The following is a 19045-nucleotide window of genomic DNA, read 5'->3' as shown; positions in this document are numbered from 1 at the left end:
TCAGAAAGGATGAATACTCAACTTTTGTATAAACATGGACAGGACTGGAAGAGATTATGCTGAGTAAAATAAGTCAAGCAGAGAGTGTCAATTATCATATGGTTTCACTTATTTGTGGAGCATAAGAGATAGCATGGAGGAGAACATGGAGAGATGGAGAAGAGAAGGGACTTGGGGGAAATTGGAGGGGAAAACGAACCATGAGAGACTACAAACTTTGGAAAGCAATCAAAGGGTTTTGGAGGGGTGGAGGGTGGGAGGTTGGGTGAGCCTGGTGGTGGGTATTAAGGAGGGCATGTATTGCATGGAGCACTGGGTGTGATACATAAACGATGAATTCTGGAACACTGAAAAGAAATTTTAAAAATAAATTTAAGAAAATACACTGAGGTCCAAATAAAGACAGTGCTTCTCAAGTTGCAATTAACAGGCCATTCATATCATTCAAATATTCCCCGGAGTTTGAGAACCATAAATCTATGACGATTTAAACATCCATTACACTACATCAGGATAATGAAATGTAAGCATGTTATTTAAAAACTGGGTATTGTATATAAGTTTTGAAGCACTAAATTGTACTTCTGAGACTAATATTACAGTATATATTATGTCAACTGCTGGAATTTTAATTAAAAAACTGAAAAAAGATAGAAAAAAATCATTCATGTTGTTTGCATACTTACAAAATGCAGAAATCCATAGATCAGTGGACTATTTGTGAAATTAAAGCAAATACATGTCAATGTATGTAAAGTGCTAAACATATTTTCATGTAGAAATGCTTAATAAATAAATCTATTATTATCATCACACAGTTAAGAAACGTAAACAGGTTGTTTACTTCAAGTCACTACGTCATATATGCTCAGTTCCAGGAGTAACATTTCAGGTTTTCTGTTTGACAGTTCCTTGCATCTGCTGTTTTCATTAACAGTGCTACATCTCTCCACCTTCCCATTCAGGGTTCTTTTGCTTTTGCCAAAACCTGGGAGGTAAGTTAGTACATTGTATAATTTGCTTTAAAAAAAGGATTTTATTTATTTATTTGACAGAGAGAGATCACAAGTAGGCAAAGAGTCAGTCAGAGAGAGAGAGAGAGAGAGAGAGAGAGAAGCAGGCTCCCTGCTGAGCAGATAGTCCAAAGTGGGTCTTGATCCCAGCACCTGAGACCATGACCTGAGCCGAAGGCAGAGGCTTAACCCACAGAGCCACCCAGGCGCCCCCATCATTTGCCCTTAATAAACACTTAAATCTCTGTTTCCTTGCCAAAAATTATTTTCTTTGAGTATGTCATTGGTGCAGGCTTAGTACGTTGTAGGTGTAGGAAAATTGAAGTGGTCATATCCAACTTCTAAATAAATATGGCATGATGTCAGGAACAGAAAGCAATCTTCTCAACACTGATGTAAACAAACATTTGTAGTCAACCTATTTGAAAGATCCAGTATCATATATATGTCTCGTGGATTATTACCCTCTACTAGGAAGATAAGTCTAATTTGTTTGAAATAATTTTTCCATTATGTTTGGAAATAATTTATAATTATTTATATTTAATATTGTGATTTGTATTTTTTTAAAGAGCTGACATTTTATTTTGATGGAGAACAATTTATGAATCATATACTTTTATTTTTCAGTTTTTTTTCTGTCCTATGAAATTCATGCCTAAACCAAGGTCACAGAAATTTTCTTCATATGCTTTCTTCTAGAAGTTTCATAATTTTAGTTTTACATTCTTGTCTATAATCTATTTTGACCTGATTTTTGTATGTGGTATGCAGTATCATTTGAGGTTTTGTTTTGTTTCATTTTATATATGGAAACCCAAGTGCTCCAGTTGTTGAACAACTGTCTTTCTCAATGGAATTATCCCAACACCTTTGTCAAAACTCATTGATTATTTATGGGTGGGACTATTTTTTGATTTTCTATTTTGTTCCTCTAATCTGTATGTCTAACTGTGTGACTGTCCTGGAGGGCACGTATTATGTGGCACACTGGGTGTGGGGCATAAACAATGAATTTTGGAACACTGGAAAAATTTGTTTTGGCTTCTTAGGTCCTTTTACGACTACATAAGCTTTGAGCGACGTGTCCTTTAAATGTCTGTTATCTCAACTGGTTTCAGGTGCTGTTTGAGTCTTTTATATATTCTTTTTAATGTGTTATTTACTTGTTATACTGTTTACCAAGAAAAGAATATTGAAATCTCCAATGCTTTGTGGGCTTGCTTATGTATCTTATAGTTGTAATTGTTAGTGTGTACATCTTTAGTATCATTCCATCACTAAGTTGCCTTGACCCTTTTATTAATATGATATAGCCCTTTTAGCTCTGGTAATTTTCCTTGTATTGAAGCCTATTTTATCTGATAATAACCAATTCAGCTTTTTTTTTTTAAACAGTGTTTGCTGGGTATATGGGTTTCCATTCTTTTAATTGTAACTTGTCTTTATATTTATTATATTTTTAAAATTTAATTTAATTTTTTCAGTTTCCAAAATTCATTGTTTATGGACCACACCTAGTGCTCCATGCAACACATGTCCTCCATAATATCTACCACCATGCTCAACCACCACCTACCCCTCTCCCCTCCAGAATTTGAATTGCAGACTAACCTTTTCTAAAATTTCATCCTCATGAAAAAAATGATACAAAAGTCTCACTATTATATACATGTATTTATTCTTTTGTCTACATGTATTCTGAAAATATAAGATGCCAGTTTTGTCCACTCAGAACCAGTAAGCCAAAAGGTCTTGAATAAGTAGCCAATTCAGTCAAATTATTGAATTCGTAATAGTGAATTTTTAACTGAATTATCTTTTTTTTAATTCATTTATTTGTTTATTTACAGCATAACAGTGTTCATTGTTTTGGCATCACACCCAGTGCTCCATGCAGTACACGCCCTCCCTATTACCCACCACCTGGTTCCTCAACCTCCCACCCCCCCCACCCCTTCAAAACCCTCTGGTTGTTTTTCAGAGTCCATAGTCTCTCATGGTTCGTCTCCCCTTCCAGTTTCCCTCAACTACCTCTCCTCTCCATCTCCCCATGTCCTCCATATTATTTGTTATGTTCCACAAATAAGTGAGACCATATGATACGTGACTCTCTCTGCTTGACTTATTTCGCTCAGCATAATTTCTTCCAGTCCAACTGAATGATCTTTTAACTGAAAGAAACTACACATGTAAAATCACTATCTTGTGAGCATAAAGGTGTTTTCTTTGTGAAGGGTAGGATGGTAGAAGGAAAAGAAAAATAAATTTTGGAAATAAACTCCAATAGTTTATTACAATGGTCTCTACTTGTGCTTAGAAGTATGTATGAATATGGAGAAAAAGCTTATAATCAATTTCTCTACCACCTCAGAATATGGCATGATTTTGAAGTTAATGGACATTGATTCCTCAAACATTTTTCAAATAAAGGGCATAGAATAAATAGGAAAAAAATAGGGAAAATATACGCTGTTCCTTTTAAAATAATGAAGAAAATTCTCCTTGTCTTTATCTGAATGATATATGTATATACCTTACAATTTGTCCATCACTTATTCCTGGAGGCAGGATATGTATCCCACTTTAAAAAAATCTATAGTTTTAAATTTCTTTCATTCAAATTGATTTACATCACTCAGTACTTTAGAATTAATTTTGTCTACAATTGACCTAAAGAAGAAATACTTATAAACATCTGCATGTATTCCATAATTTGCTGAGTTAATGTAGCCTTTTAATTAGCCCTTAATTAAGGGGTTGTCTACCTCACAAGTAAATGCATTTATATATCAAGGATGCCAAAAGTTTCTTGTTTAAAAATTCTTTTATAATATTTAATGAAAAATGTCAAATTGCATTAGCTCCATATACATAAAAATAAGAAATACATTTAAACCAAAATATTTTAAATTTTCTGTTATAGTAGGCTGAGAAGCCTAATTTATTAAAGTATTACACATCACAATTTTTCACAGCCAAGGAGACTATTATAAAATTATTTATTTACTACATTTTTATTTTGCTTAAAGAGTCATATTCTAAATGATATTATTTTTTATGTAGACATACACGTGTGTGTGTGTGTGTGTGTGCGTCTGTGTGTGTGTGCAACTATGTTTCTATCATCTGTTTACCTTAGAATTTCACCTTTCTGTTATAATAACATTTGGTCAAATATCAAATTGACATTTTGTGCTATGACTTTCTAGTTACTATTCATGTGAAAAATGGGTAAAAAATGATACAGACTAATAAGTTAAAATTAAAAATTTGTTTTATTGTGCAAAATAATTTGGAAAATTATTTCAAAAGTCATGTATGGAGTATCTTCTAATTATTTGCATAATCTGTTTAGAAGTTGCAAAATTTAAAATATATAAGTAAACAAAATAAAACAAGATTAAATAATTTACTCTTCGTTTCATATACAGAAAATGACAGAAATGATTTTTGAAACAGAACTATGTATCTAAAGGCTAGTGTTCTTTATCCACACATGCATAGAGTGCTTATTTGTATCAAGTGATTAATCACACCGTCTCAAAGATGCCAATGATACCATGTGCTATTATGTTAGTTCAAATAAAAATGTTCACAAGGTGATGGTAATAATTTAGCAAGACACTGGCACTGCCTTCCAACATGTCGCTTAGGCAAACTTTGTGTGTGTGAAATGGCTTTGCAAGAGGTTGGGTCTGTCTGCCATTTAATTTCTTTTTTAAAGATTTTATTTATGTATTTGAGTGAGAGAGAAATAGCAAGAGAGAGCACAATTAGGAGAGGGGACAGGGAGCTGGATGCAGGGCTCTATCACAGGACCCTGGGATCATGACCTGAGCCGAAAGCAGATGCTTAACTGACAGCCACCCAAGCACCCCTGCCATTTAAGTTTTATAGCATTAGGGAATTAAAAAAATCAAACCCTTCAGATTAAAAGTTTCATCACTCTCCCTATCTCTGCAGTAGCTAACGACCAGACAAATTCTAGATAATGATATTTCTAAAGTTTTAGATGAAATATTTCTGTACTGCCCATATCAGAAAAAATACGTCTGCAAATGTGTATATGTACAAAAATGAAAGAGAGATATATTAGTGCATTTTTCTGTTCATAAAAGAGGAGAATTGGCTCTTCACAGCTTTGTGCTGTGTTCTTCACAGCTATGTTCATATGTTTACGGGTTGAGTTATTAGTATGGGCATAAAAAATCATAAATGCAAGAAAGCTTACCTTTTTTCAGTGAATAACAATTCTCAACATGCAACCCTTCCTAATGAAGTTATACTCATTTCTGTAGGTTCAGTGATTTCAACTGTATCTTCTAAGGAAATAGATCTATTGTGTTAAATATTAAAAGGTATTTATAGAAGAAAGGCCAGATATCTAATTTAGATATATAAATCTAATTAATGTTAGTTAATTAGTAATATCTAATTTATTAAAATAAATTGCTTTTTCTTTTCAAATATATTTTATCTGTGACTAACAATTATGTTAATGAAGTTGTTTTAAAACTGTTTTCCTGTCTTCTTAATCACTTTATTTCTTATTATAGTTATTATTATTGTCTTCAAGCATTTATTGACATCAAAGATTAATGAATCAGACTATTTGCATTTTAAAAATCAGGTAAATAAAAATAATTTTTAATAGTAAGAAAATAACATTTTTTATTGATTATCAAGCATATTATCTTTCTTCATTAGAGAATTTTGTTTACTTACACTAGACTATTCCATTTTGTGTTGTTTTAACCCATATTAAAACAACTTTAATATTTGTTTATTAAAAAAAGGAACTAATTACACTATGATGAGATTTTTAGAATTGGAAAAAAAATCAAAATCTGTGAGTCAAACAAATGTAAATGACAGACTTCTGAATGACTGTTTATTTTGTTAGCTGGTTAATTTTGGATTCAGTAACCATAAGGAAATCACAATAATGATAATACAATTGATGATGCAAATAATAACACAAACAGTGATTCAAATGACAACATAAATCATATTGTAAATAATAAATATTTTGTTTTTACTATGTACAATATAGACATTGACAGTTGTTTTATACTTTTTCTTTTTTACCATAACAGTATTCATTGTTTTTGCAGCACACCCAGTGCTCCATGCAATACGTGCTCTCCCCATTACCCACCACCTGGTTCCCCAAACTCTGATCACCTGTCCCTTCAAAACACTCAGGTTGTTTTTCAGAGTCCATAGTCTCTCATGGTTCATCTCCCCTTTCAATTTTCTTCAACTCCCTTCTGCTCTCCATCTCCCCATGTCCTCCAGGTTCTATGTTATGCTCCACAAATAAGTGAAACCGTATGATACTGGACTTTCTATGCTTGACTTATTTCACACAGCATAATCTATTCCAGTCCTGTCCATGTTGTTACAAAAGTTGGGTATTCATCCCTTCTGATGGAGGCATAATATTCCATCGTGTATATGGAGCACATCTTCCTTATCCATTTGTCTGTTGAAAGGCATCTTAGTTCTTTCCACAGGATGATGACCATGGACATTGCTGTTATAAACATTGGGGTACAGATGGCTCTTCATTTCACTACATCTTATTGAGGAATCTCCACACTGTTCTCCAAAGTGGTTGCACCAACTTGCATTCTCACAAACAGTGGAAGAGCGTTCCCCAATCTCCAGCACCTCTTCAACACACATTGTTTCCTGTCTTGCTAATTTTTGCCATTCTAACTGGTGTAAATGATATCTCAATGTGGTTTTAATTGAATCTCCCTGATGGCTAGTGATGATGAGCATTTTTTCATGTGTCTGATAGCCATTTGTATGTCTTCATTGTAGAAGTTTCTGTTCATATCTTCTACCCATTTTTTTGATAGGATTATCGGTTTTGTGTGTGTTGAGTTTGAGGAGTTCTTTATACATCCTGGATATCAACCTTTTGTCTGTATTGTCATTTGCAAATATCTTCTCCCATTCCGTGGGTTGCCTTATTGTTTGGTTGACTGATTCCTTTGCTGTGCAGAAACTTTTGATCTTGATGAAGTCCTGAAAGTTCATTTTTGCTTTTGTTTCCTTGGCCTTTGGAGACATAACTTGAAAGAAGTTGCTGTGGCTGATATCGAAGAGGTTACTGCCTATGTTCTCCTCTAGGATTCTGATAGATTCCTGTCTCCCATTGAGGTCTTTTATCCATTTCGAGTTTATCTTTGTGTAAGGTATAAGAGAATGGTCAAATGTCATTCTTCTATATATAGCTGTCCAGTTTTCCCAGCACCATTTATTGAAGAGACTGTCTTTTTTCCATTGTATATTTTTCCTGCTTTGTCGAAGATTATTGGACCATAGAGTTGAGGGTCCATATCTGGGCTCTACTCTGTTCCACTGGTCTGTGGGTCTGTTTTTCTGCCAGTACCATGCTGTCTTTGTGGTCACAGCTTTGTAGTAAGGCTTGAAATGAGGTAACATGATGCCACCATTTATTATTCTTTTTTTAAATTTCCTTAGCAATTCGGGTCTCTTCTGATTCCATACAAATTTTAGGAATATTTGCTCTAGCTCTTTAAAAAATACCCCTGTAATTTTGATCGAAATGGCATTAGAAGTATAGATTGCTCTAGGCAGTATAGATATTTTAACAATGTTTATTTTTCCAATCCAAGAGCAGGAATGATCTTCCATGTTTTTGTGTCTTCATCAATTTCTTTCATGAGTGTTCTGTAGTTCCTCAGGTACAGATCCTTTCCTCTTCTGTTACATTTATTCCCAGGTATCTTATGATTCTTGGTGCTATAGTAAATGGAATGGAATTTCTTATTTCCCTTTCTGTCTTTTCATTATTAGTGTATAAGAAAGCCACTGATTTCTGTACATTGACTTTGTATCCTGCCACGTTACTGAACTGCTGTGTGAGTTCTAGTACTTTGGGGGTTGAGTCCTTGGGGTTTTCCATATAAAGAATTATGTCATCTGCGAAGAGAGAGAGTTTGACTTCAAAGAAGAACTTAAACAATTCATGGAAATCAATGAGAATGAAGACACTTCAGTCCAAAACCAATGGGATACAGCAAAGGCGGTTCTAAGGGGAAATGCATAGCCATCCAAGCCTCCCTCAAAAAAATTGAAAAATCCAGAATACACCAGTTGTCTCTACACCTTAAAGAACTAGAGAATGAACAACAAATCAAACCAACTCCACACGCAAGAAGGGAAATAATCAAGATTAGAACAGAGATCAGTGAGGTAGACACCAGAGATACAGTAGAACACATCAGTGAAACTAGAAGGTTTTTTTTAAAGAATCAATAAGATCAATAAACCATTGGCCGCACTAATCCAAAGGAAAAAAACAGAAAGCCCAATTAATAAAATTATGAATGAAAAGGGAGAGATCAGAACTAACACTAAGGAAATAGAAACAATCATCAGAAATTATTACCATCAGTTATATGAAAAAAAGCTAAGCAACCTAGATGAAATGGATGCATTCCTGGAAAACTATAAACCCCCAAAATTGAACCAGGAAGAAATTAACAACCTGAATAGACCGATATCTAGTAACAAGATTGAATCAGTGATCAAAAACCTCCCCCCAAAACAAGAGTCCAGGTCCTGAGGATTCCCTGGGGAATTCTACCAAACTTTCAAAGAAGAAATAACACCAATTCTCCTGATGTTGTTTCAATTAATTGAAGCAGAAGGAAAACTTCCAGACTCTTTTTGTGAAGCCAGCATTACCCTGATCCCCAAACCAGGCTAAGACCCTACCAAAAAGGAGAATTTCAGACTAATATCACTGATGAATATGGATGCTAACATTCTCGACAAGACCCTAGCAAACAGGATCCAGTAGCACATTAAAAAGTTTATCCATCCACCATGACCAGGTGGATTCATCCCTTGGTTACAAGGATGGTTCAATATTCACAAATCAATCAATGTGACAGAAAAAATCAATAAGAGATGAGAGAAGAACCTCATGGTCCTCTCAATTGATGCAGAAAAAGCATTTGACAAAATCCAGCATCCGTTCCTGATGAAAACGCTTCAAAGTATAGGGATATAGGGAACATTCCTGAACTGCATAAAATCTAACTATGAAAGACCCACAGCAAATATCATCCTCAATGGGAAAAAGCTTGCAGCTCTCCTGTTGATATCAGGAACACGACAAGGATGCCCACTCTCACCACTATTGTTCAACATAGTATTAGAAGTCCTTGCAATGGCAATCAGACAACAAAGAGAAATAAAAGGTATCCAAATTGGCAAGGGAGAAGTCAAACTCTCTCTCTTCGCAGATGACATGACTCTTTATGTTTTCTACTTTTAATCCATTTGATTTATTCTCTTATTCAACCAATAAACTTTAGTGTAAAGTGTGTTAAGTGACCTCATTTAGTGTGAAGTGACCTCATTTAAAACATTAAAAAGTTGATGTATGGAGCAGGGACAGTGTAAGTCAAGTCCCATTTTAGCTTGGAAGTAGAACTTTAAATAAGGACCCTGGATTCCATATGCAATACATGTCTAAAAATCATGAAGTTAATCTAGGGTCTTTAGATGAAAAAGCCCCTTCCTTATCCAGTTTTCCATTTGCAGTATCACACCAGCAGAAATCATGGAGAAGAGTAATACAACCACAGATTTATTCTCCTAATAAACCTCTCACACAAAACCCCATCTTTTCCTCTTCATCGTGGTGGTGACAATAGCCATTGCTTCCTTAAATGCAATGCCCTCAGGATGCTCCTGATTCTCCTGGACCCTAGGTTCCACACAACCCTGTACTTCTTACTGAGTCAACTCTCCCTCATGGACATGATGCTAGTCTACACCATTGTGCCCAAAATGTCAACTGACTACTTGACTGGCCTGAAGTCCAACTCCCCTGCTTGCTGTGGGTTGCAGATATTTGTCTCACACTGGGTGGTGGAGAAAATTTCCTCTTAGCAGCAATGTCCTATGACTGCTATGGGACTGTTTCCCACGCACTGTAATACACAATTCTCATTGGGTAATTGCAGTTGAATTCATAATCTCAACTGGCAAATAGGCCTGAGAATGACTGTGGGGTCCTGGTTCCTGGGGGCAGCTGATGGGATCATGCAGGCTGCTGCTACCCTGTGTTTTCCATTTTGCAGATCTCATGAGTTCAATAATTTTCTTCTTTGAGGCCCTCATACTGGTGCGTTTGGCTTGTGCTGATATATCAGTCCTTGAAAATGTCATGTACATTTGCTGCATGTTAATGCTTCTGGTCCCTTTTCCCCTCGTTCTGATTTCCTATTGTCTCATCCTCTTAGCTATTCTCCACATGCATACTACAGAAGTCCACAAGAAAGCTTTCTCCATTTGCTACTCACTTTGTGGGACTCTTTTATGGAGTTGCTATTTTTATCTACATGAGACCAAAGGCCTACAGGCTGAATAGCCATGATAAAGTAGTATCAGTGTTCTATACTATTTTCACGCCTGTGTTGAACGCTCTCATCTACAATCTGAAGAATGGTGAAGTCAAGGGATCCTTTAAAAGGTGGCTGAGTAAATGTGAAAATGTAAAACCCCAGCAAACTTAATCCCATTCTTCAAGGTTATCCATTCGTCAAGGTTACCCAGTGTCAAATGAATCTTGGTTTCTGTATTTGTTAACATTTTAAACATATTGTAATTATCTCTCTTCTAGTAATACATGAAGAAAATCTTAAGTTCATTGATCAGTGTAATAGTTAAGTTGTTAAAAATAAGTGAGTTTACGAGACAAAGATAATGTTTCTTGAGCATTGGCTATTTTTTTTTGTTCCCAGATAAGAAATTTTATAGATTATTTTGTATTCTATAACAATCATATGATATAAATATTTTGAGACCACTTTCAAATGAGGAAATGGAAGCAAGAAAATTTAAATATTTTCCGATTATTAAACAGTAATTGTTAAAATATGACTCCAAATCTTGTCTCTTAGGCTAATACATTTTATTTCTGTCCAGTGATTTATTTTGACCACTATGTTTCCTATGCCTTTTCTCTACACATTTTTAAGAGTTAAACATAAGGACTCCAACAAAGACAAACAAGAACATATCTACTTTTTATCTTATCTATAATTTAAAATACAGGCCAATGGCAAAAGGAAAAGTGAACAACTTAATGTAAGTGTCATATTATCACTATTTAATTTTTCCTTCCACTCTGTTCATTTTGGGTTTTCAAGCAAACCTTTTTAATTACTGCATTTTTTCATTTGAGTTATACAACCCCCTGCAGGCTCCATTTGTAAATGTAATAGCCAATCTATTTTGAAGTACACCATGACTAAATTCACTTTTCTTGGAACAGATAGTGCCCATGAGCTTTAAAGGTTATGTTGACTTTGATGGACATTGGATCTGTGGATATAAACTCAGATGCAAAGTATATGTAGTAATTAATAGAATAGTTTTTGATAGTGAGTTTTCAAAGCTGAGAAAGAATTGACCATGAGTTTTCTTATAAATTATGCAGGTCACTGATTGGAGGGGAGGAGTCAAGATGGCAGAGAAGTAGCAGGCTGAGACTACATCAGGTAGCAAGAGATCAGCTAGATAGCTTATCTAAACATTTCAAATACCTACAAATCCAATGGGAGATCGAAGAGAAGAAAAATAGCAATTCTAGAAACAGAAAATCAACCACTTTCTGAAAGGTAGGACTGGCGGAGAAGTGAATCCAAAATGATGGGAAGGTAGATCGTGGGGAGAGGGGCTGGCTCCCAGCAAGCGACGGAACAACGGAGAACAAAATCAGGACTTTTAAAAGTCTGTTCCACTGAGGGACATTGCTCCAGAGGCTAAACCGGCATGAAGCCCATCCGGGGTTATCGTGGCCCAAGCCCTGCAGGGTCACAGAAGGATCAGGGGTGTTGGAGTGTCACAGAGCTCACAGGTATTAGTACAGGAAAGCCGGCTACAGAGACAGAGACAAGGACTGATCTCTCAGCTCAGGGTTACCCTGAACCGGTCGCAGGCTGGATGAGCTTGCAGTGCGGCTGGAGGCCGGGGATATGGGAGTGATTGAGCGCTGTTCTCTGGGGGCGCACTGAGGAGTGGGGCCCCGGGCTCTCAGCTTCTCTGGGGTGGAGACTGAGAGGCCGCCATTTTCATTCCCATCCTCCCAAAATCTACAGAAAACGTTCAGGGAACAAAAGCTCCACAAAGCGAACATAAGCGGATTACTTAGTCTGGCCCCCAGTAAGGGCGGTGTAATTCTGCCTTGGGCAAAGACACTTGAGAGTCACTACAAAAGGCCCCTCAACCAGAAGATCAACAAAAACTCCAGCCAGGACAAAGTTCATCTATTAAGGAAAGCAGGTTCAACACCCCAGGACAGCAGGGGAATTTCAGAGGAGGAGAAAGCAAAGCACGGAACTCATGGCTTTCTCCCCATGATTCTTTAGTCTTGAGGTTAATTTAATTATTTTTTTCATTTCTTTTTTCTTCTGATAAATTTTATAAAATTTTACCCTTTTATTAACGTTTTTAAACTAGTTTATCTAATATATATTTTTTTCTTTCATTTTTATATTTTTTCTTTATTTGTTTTCTTTTTTAAATTTTTTTTCTTTTTCTTTTTTTAAACCTCTTCTTATCCCCTTTCTCCCCCCCACAATTTGGGGTCTCTTCTGATTTGGTTAAAGCGCATTTTTCTGGGGTCTTTGCCACCCTTTTAGCATTTTACTTGCTCCTTCATATACTCTTATCTGGACAAAATGACAAGGCAGAAAAATTCACCACAAACAAAAGAACAAGAGGCAGTACCAAAGGCTAGGGACATAATCAACCCAGACATTGGTAATATGTCAGATCTAGAGTTCAGAATGACAATTCTGAAGGTTCTAGCTGGGCTCGAAAAAGGCATGAAAGATATTAAAGAAACCCTCTCTAGAGATATAAAAGGCATTTCTGGAGAAATAAAAGAACTAAAATCTAACCACGTTGAAATAAAAAAATCTATTAATGAGGTACAATAAAAAATGGAGGCTCTTACTGCTAGGATAAATGAGGGAGAAGAAAGAATTAGTGATATAGAAGACCAAATGACAGAGAATAAAGAAGCTGAGCAAAACAGGGACAAACAGCTACTGGACCACAAGGGGAGAATTCGAGAGATAAATGACACCATAAGATGAAACAACATTAGAATAATTGGGATCCCAGAAGAAGAAGAAAGAGAGAGGGGAGAAGAAGGTATATTGGATAGAATTATTGGAGAGAATTTCCCTAATATGGCAAAGGGAACAAGCATCAAAATCCAAGAGGCGCAGAGAACCCCCCTCAAAATCAACAAGAATAGGTCCACACCTGTCACCTAATACTAAAATTGACAAGTCTCATTGACAAAGAGAAAATCCTGAAAACAGCCCGGGAAAAGAAGTCTGTAACATACAATGGTAAAAATATTAGATTGGCAGCAGACTTATGCACAGAGACCTGCCAGGCCAGAAAGGGCTGTCATGATATATTCAGAGCACTAAACGAGAAAAACATGCATCCAAGAATACTATATCCAGCTAGGCTATCATTGAAAATAGAAGGAGAGATCAAAAGCTTCCAGAACAAACAAAAAATTAAAGAAAATGCAAACACAAAGCCAGCTCTACAGGAAATATTGAAAAGGGTGCTCTAAGCAAAGAGAGAGCCTAAAAGTAATAGATCAGAAAGGAACAGAGACAATATACAGTAACAGTCACCTTACAGGCAATACAATGGCACTAAACTCCTATCACTCAATAGTTACCCTGAATGCTGATGGGCTAAATGCCTCAATCAAAAGACATAGGGTATCAGAGTGGATAAAAAAACAAAACCCATCAATATGCTGCCTACAAGAAACTCATTTTAGACGTGAAGACACTTCCAGATTTAAAGTGGGGGGTGATGGGGCGCCTGGGTGGCTCAGTGGGTTAAGCTGTTGCCTTCGGCTCAGGTCATGGTCTCAGGGTCCTGGGATCGAGCCCCGCATCGGGCTCTCTGCTCCACAGGGAGCCTGCTTCCCCCTCTCTGTCTGCTGCTTTACTTGTGATCTCTCTCTCTCTGTGTGTGTCAAATAAATAAATAAAATATTTAGAAAAAAAAAATAAAGTGCGGGGATGGAAAAAAATTTGCCATGCTAATGGTCATCAGAAGAAACCTGGGGTGGCAATCCTTATATCAGATCAATTAGATTTTAAGCCAAAGACTATAATAAGAGATGAAGAATGTCACGGCCTGCGTGACAAATCGACCAGGAACGCAAGGGTAAGAGAATGGTGAAAGAAATCAAAGAGACAAAGAGATGGGGGCAGGAGGAGCACCTGGGATGATTTTTATCAAATGCCGCTTTATTAGTAAAAACAAGAGAGTATATAGAAGTCTTACAGTGAAAGGGTGACTTATCTAAGTGTTGCTGCAGGATTAAAGGTTCACACACCAGCTTCATAATATTTTTCACTACAGACATACCAGTGTCAGGTGGTGGATGGTAAACATCATCCATTAGAAACTCACTTGAAAGATTATCTCGTAGCTTTGGGGTGCCTGGGTGGCTCAGTGGGTTAAAGCCTATGCCTTCAGCTCAGGTCATGATCTCAGGGTCCTGGGATCAGGGCCACATTGGGCTCTGCTCTGCGGGGAGCCTGCTTTCTCCTCTCTCTCTGCCTGCCTCTCTGCCTAGTTGTGATTTCTCTCTGTCAAATAAATAAATAAATAAAGATTATCTCATAGCTTCTAACAGGACAGCAAGAAACACTAGAAGATTAACAAGTTCATCTGGGTTGTTTTGAAGGTCAAATATCTAGAGGGAATGTGAGAAGTCACATAGGCGAGCAAGCAGTGCATGCAGTGCATGGCACAGGCTCTTTCTCAAATGCAGCTCAACTCCATTATTCTCTGCCTTGTATCAGGCAGTGAGACATTGGAGGAGGCACAAGTCCGAGCCTGGTTTGGCTCTCGTCTCGAGCCTTACGGCGGTTTCCCACAGAGGAAGGACACTATATCATACTCAAAGGGTCTATCCAACAAGAAGATCTAACAATTTAAAATATCTATGCCCTTTACGTAGGAGCAGCCAACTATATAAACAAATTAATTACAAAATCAAAGAAACATATCAATAATAATACAATAACAGTAGGGGACTTTAACACTCCCCTCACGGAAATGGACAGATCATCCAAGCAAAAGATCAACAAGGAAATAAAGGCCTTAAATGACACACTGGACCAGATGGACATCACAGATATATTCAGAACATTCCATCCCAAAGCAACAGAATACACATTCTTCTCTAGTGCACATGGAACATTCTCCAGAATAGATCACATCCTGGGTCCTAAATCAGGTCTCACCCAGTATCAAAATATTGGGATCATTCCATGCATATTTTCAGACCACAATGCTCTGAGCTAGAACTCAATCACAAGAGGAAATTTGAAAGAACCCAAATACATGGAGACTAAACAGCATCCTTCTACATAATGAATGGATCAACCAGGAAATTTAAAAAGAATTTAAAAAATTCATGGAAACAAATGATAATGAAGACTCAATGGTTCAAAATCTGTGGGACACAGCAAAGGCAGTCCTGAGAGGAAAATATATAGCAGTACAAGCCTTTCTCAAGAAACAAGAAAGGTCTCAAGTACACAACCTAACCCTACACCTAAAGGAGCTGGAGAAAGAACAAGAAAGAAACCATAAACCCAGCAGGAGAAGAGAAATCACAAAGATCAGAGCAGAAATCAATGAAATAGAAACAAAAGAAAAAAAAATCAATGAAACTAGGAGCTGGTTCTTTGAATGAATTAATAAGATTGATAAACTCCTGGTCATACTTATCAATAAGAAAAGAGAAGGACCCAAATAAATAAAATCATGAATGAAAGAGGAGAGATCACAACTAACACCAAAAAAAATACAGACAATTATAAGAACATACTATGGGCAACTCTATGCCAACAAATTTGACAATCTGGAAGAAATGGATGCATTCCTAGAGACATATAAACTACCACAACTAAACCAGGAAGAAATAGAAAACCTAACAGACCCATAACCAGTAAGGAGATTGAAACAGTCATCAAAAATCTCCAAACAAACAAAAGCCCAGGGCCAGATGCCTTCCCAGGGGAATTCTACCAAACATTTAAAGAAGAAATAATTCCTATTCTCCTGAAACTCTTCCAAAAAATAGAAATGGAAGGAAAACTTCCAGACTCATTTTATGATGCCAGCATCACCTTGATCCCCAAACCAGACAAGGATCCCACCAAAAAAGAGAACTACACACCAATATCCTTGATGAACACAGACGCAAAAATTCTCACCAAAATACTAGCCAATAGGATTCAACAGTATATTAAAAGGATTATTCACCACGACCAAGTGGGATTTACTCCAGTGCTGCAAGGTTGGTTCAACATCTGCAAATCAATCAATATGATACAACACATTAATAAAAGAAAGAACAAGAACCATATGATACTCTCAATAGATGCTGAAAAAGCATTTGGCAAAGTACAGTATCCCTTCCTGATTAAAACTCTTCAAAGTGTAGGGATAGTGGGCACATACCTCAATATTATCAAAGCCATCTATGAAAAACCCACCGCAAATATCATTCTCAATGGAGAAAAACTGAAAGCTTTTCCGTTAAGGTCAGGAACACGGCAGGGATGTCCATTATCACCACTGCTATTCAACATAGTACTAGAAGTCCTAGGCTCAGCAGTTAGACAAGAAAAGGAAATTAAAGGCATCCAAATCTGCAAAGAAGAACTCAAACTATCACTCCTCACAGATGATATGATACTATATGTGGAAAACCCAAAAGACTCCACTCCAAAACTGCTAGAACTTGTACAGTAATTCAGTAAAGTGTCAAGATATAAAATCAATGCACAGAAATCAGTTGCATTTCTGTACACCAACAACAAGACAGAAGAAAGAGAAATTAAGGAGTCAATCCCACTTACAATTGCACCCACTGGAAATTAATACCCCAATAAGAGAGTTCCCTGCATCTGGGGACCAGCATTACCTTGGAGTCTGGTTGAAAGCACGCAAAAAGAGCAAAGGATCAAGGAGGAAAATTGTGGGAATCGGGGTGGTTGGGGACAGGGGCTTAAGCCTCAGGACCCAGGACAGCCTCCCATGGGCTGAGCCAGAGAGAGTGTGGTGGAGAAACCAGGTCTTGGTCCCTGAGCCGCCAGCGTGCCTGAGACGCCAGAGCACCCGAGAATGCATGAAGTCCAGCTCTTGTGAGGGGCTTGGAGTCTCTTCAGGATGCATAACCGGGCCCCACCAGTAGAGCCTGAGATGCGCGCAACCCACACCCTCCCTTGAGAGAGGTGCTGGCAGGCACCAGCCCAATGCTTGTTCTAAGACCTGCTCCCCACTGCACCATTACAGCCTGAGAAGCTCAGGTTCCACACCCTCCCTTGAGACAGTGCACACAGGCTCCAGTCGGGTGCTCTCAGACCTGGAAAGACCAGGAATTCCCAGCCAGTGGGAAAATCTCAGTGTGGGATTGCTGCTTGGAATCTCTCTGGTAGTCTGGAGCTGCCCAGACAGCTGCTGCCACCGCGGTTTTGGGTACAAGTAGGAGATCCTCGTCCCCAGGGACCTCAACTCAGGACCTGCTCTGAGGCTTCTCTCTGAGAGGGAGGTCGGGGAGAAGTTTGCTTTCCTCTAAACCTCCAAAAACCATCAAAAGCTGTCAAGGTGAGAGAAATAAAAATAAAACAAAACAAAACAAAACTGAACAAACAAACATAAAAACCTCCAGAGAACAAGCCTGAAAAACCGGTTTGCTCAGAGCCACCCCTTTGACGGGGGAGGAGGAATTAACTCTGGAAACATCATTGACTGAAAATCCACCTGTCAGACCCCTCCCCCAGAAAACCAACCAAATGAAGAGGAAAAAAAAAAAGACAACAAGAGAACAACCACCACTACTTCATAGATACAACTCGTATTTTTAACTCGTTCCCACTATTCTGGTTCATTATTTTACTTTTATATAGATAATTTTTTAACCTATTTATCATCACAGTGAGATGTCCAGTACATCAAGTTCCATAATAACCTTCTAACCTGAACATTTTGAAACAAGCACCCGTGTTTTTCTTTTGCTTTTCTATTTTTTTAAACATGTTTTAAATTTTAGTTTAGTCTAGTTTATACTTCTTTATTTTTATTTTCTAATATTCATATATAGTTAAAATGCAAGGCAATCCCCTTTCCCCAAACAATGCTATCCCTATAGGTAAACCAATTTTTTATTCCCCTTTATCTTAGGAGAGTTGAGTCCTTTAACAAAGATATCAATATATATCCAGGATGAATTGAAATAACCTTCCTCATCCACACTGAGAACTTATAACCACTCTCCCATCTTTTTCTTCTGCCAATGTTTCTGTGTATTTGTATTTGTCCTTATAGTATATGAATACTACACTTGGGGTTCCTTTTGACGAGGTTCTTCGCTTTTTTTTTTTTTTTTTTGCTTATATATATATATTTTTTTTCTTCTTCTCATATATTTTATTAGTCTTTTTTCTTTGTCTGTTTTTGTCTGTATACCTCATCAATCTTACCTTGGGGCCCATCTGAGCACAGCCTTCTCTTTTATCTTCCCTTTTTTTAATTTCCTGTCTCTCCCTCTCTCTCTTTTTTTTCCTTCTATTCTCTTATTTTTCTTTGTTTTTCTTTTCTTTTTTCTCCCATTTGGGTGGGGAATCCTGTATGCTCAGAAGCATTATAGGATGCACCTTCACTGCACCACAGTCGATACATCCAGCTACATCTGATCAGTCATCTCTCACCAAAATGACTAGAAGGAGGAAGGCCCAACAGAAGAAAAATACAGAGGATGGACCTTCTACAACAGAGCTAATGGCTATCAACGTAGACATTATGTTGTAAAGGGAATTCAGGCTAACAATTATCCAGGCAATAGCTAGGTTGAAGAAAGCCATGGATGACCAAACGGAATTGATTAGGGCAGAACAGAAAGCCACCAGGGA

The 19045-nt window shown here is 37.2% G+C and overlaps 1 pseudogene; it reads left to right on the top strand.

The window, feature by feature from the left end:
* The window catches only part of LOC123939191, a 35311-nt pseudogene extending 24648 nt beyond the window's left edge, over positions 1 to 10663 (top strand).
* The last annotated feature ends 8382 nt before the right edge of the window (positions 10664 to 19045 follow it).

The sequence above is a fragment of the Meles meles genome, chromosome 3, assembly GCF_922984935.1.
Source record: "Meles meles chromosome 3, mMelMel3.1 paternal haplotype, whole genome shotgun sequence".
Lineage (NCBI taxonomy): Eukaryota > Metazoa > Chordata > Mammalia > Carnivora > Mustelidae > Meles > Meles meles.
The sequence above is the reverse complement of the archived record's forward strand: the minus strand, read 5'-3'. Positions and strand labels throughout refer to the sequence as shown.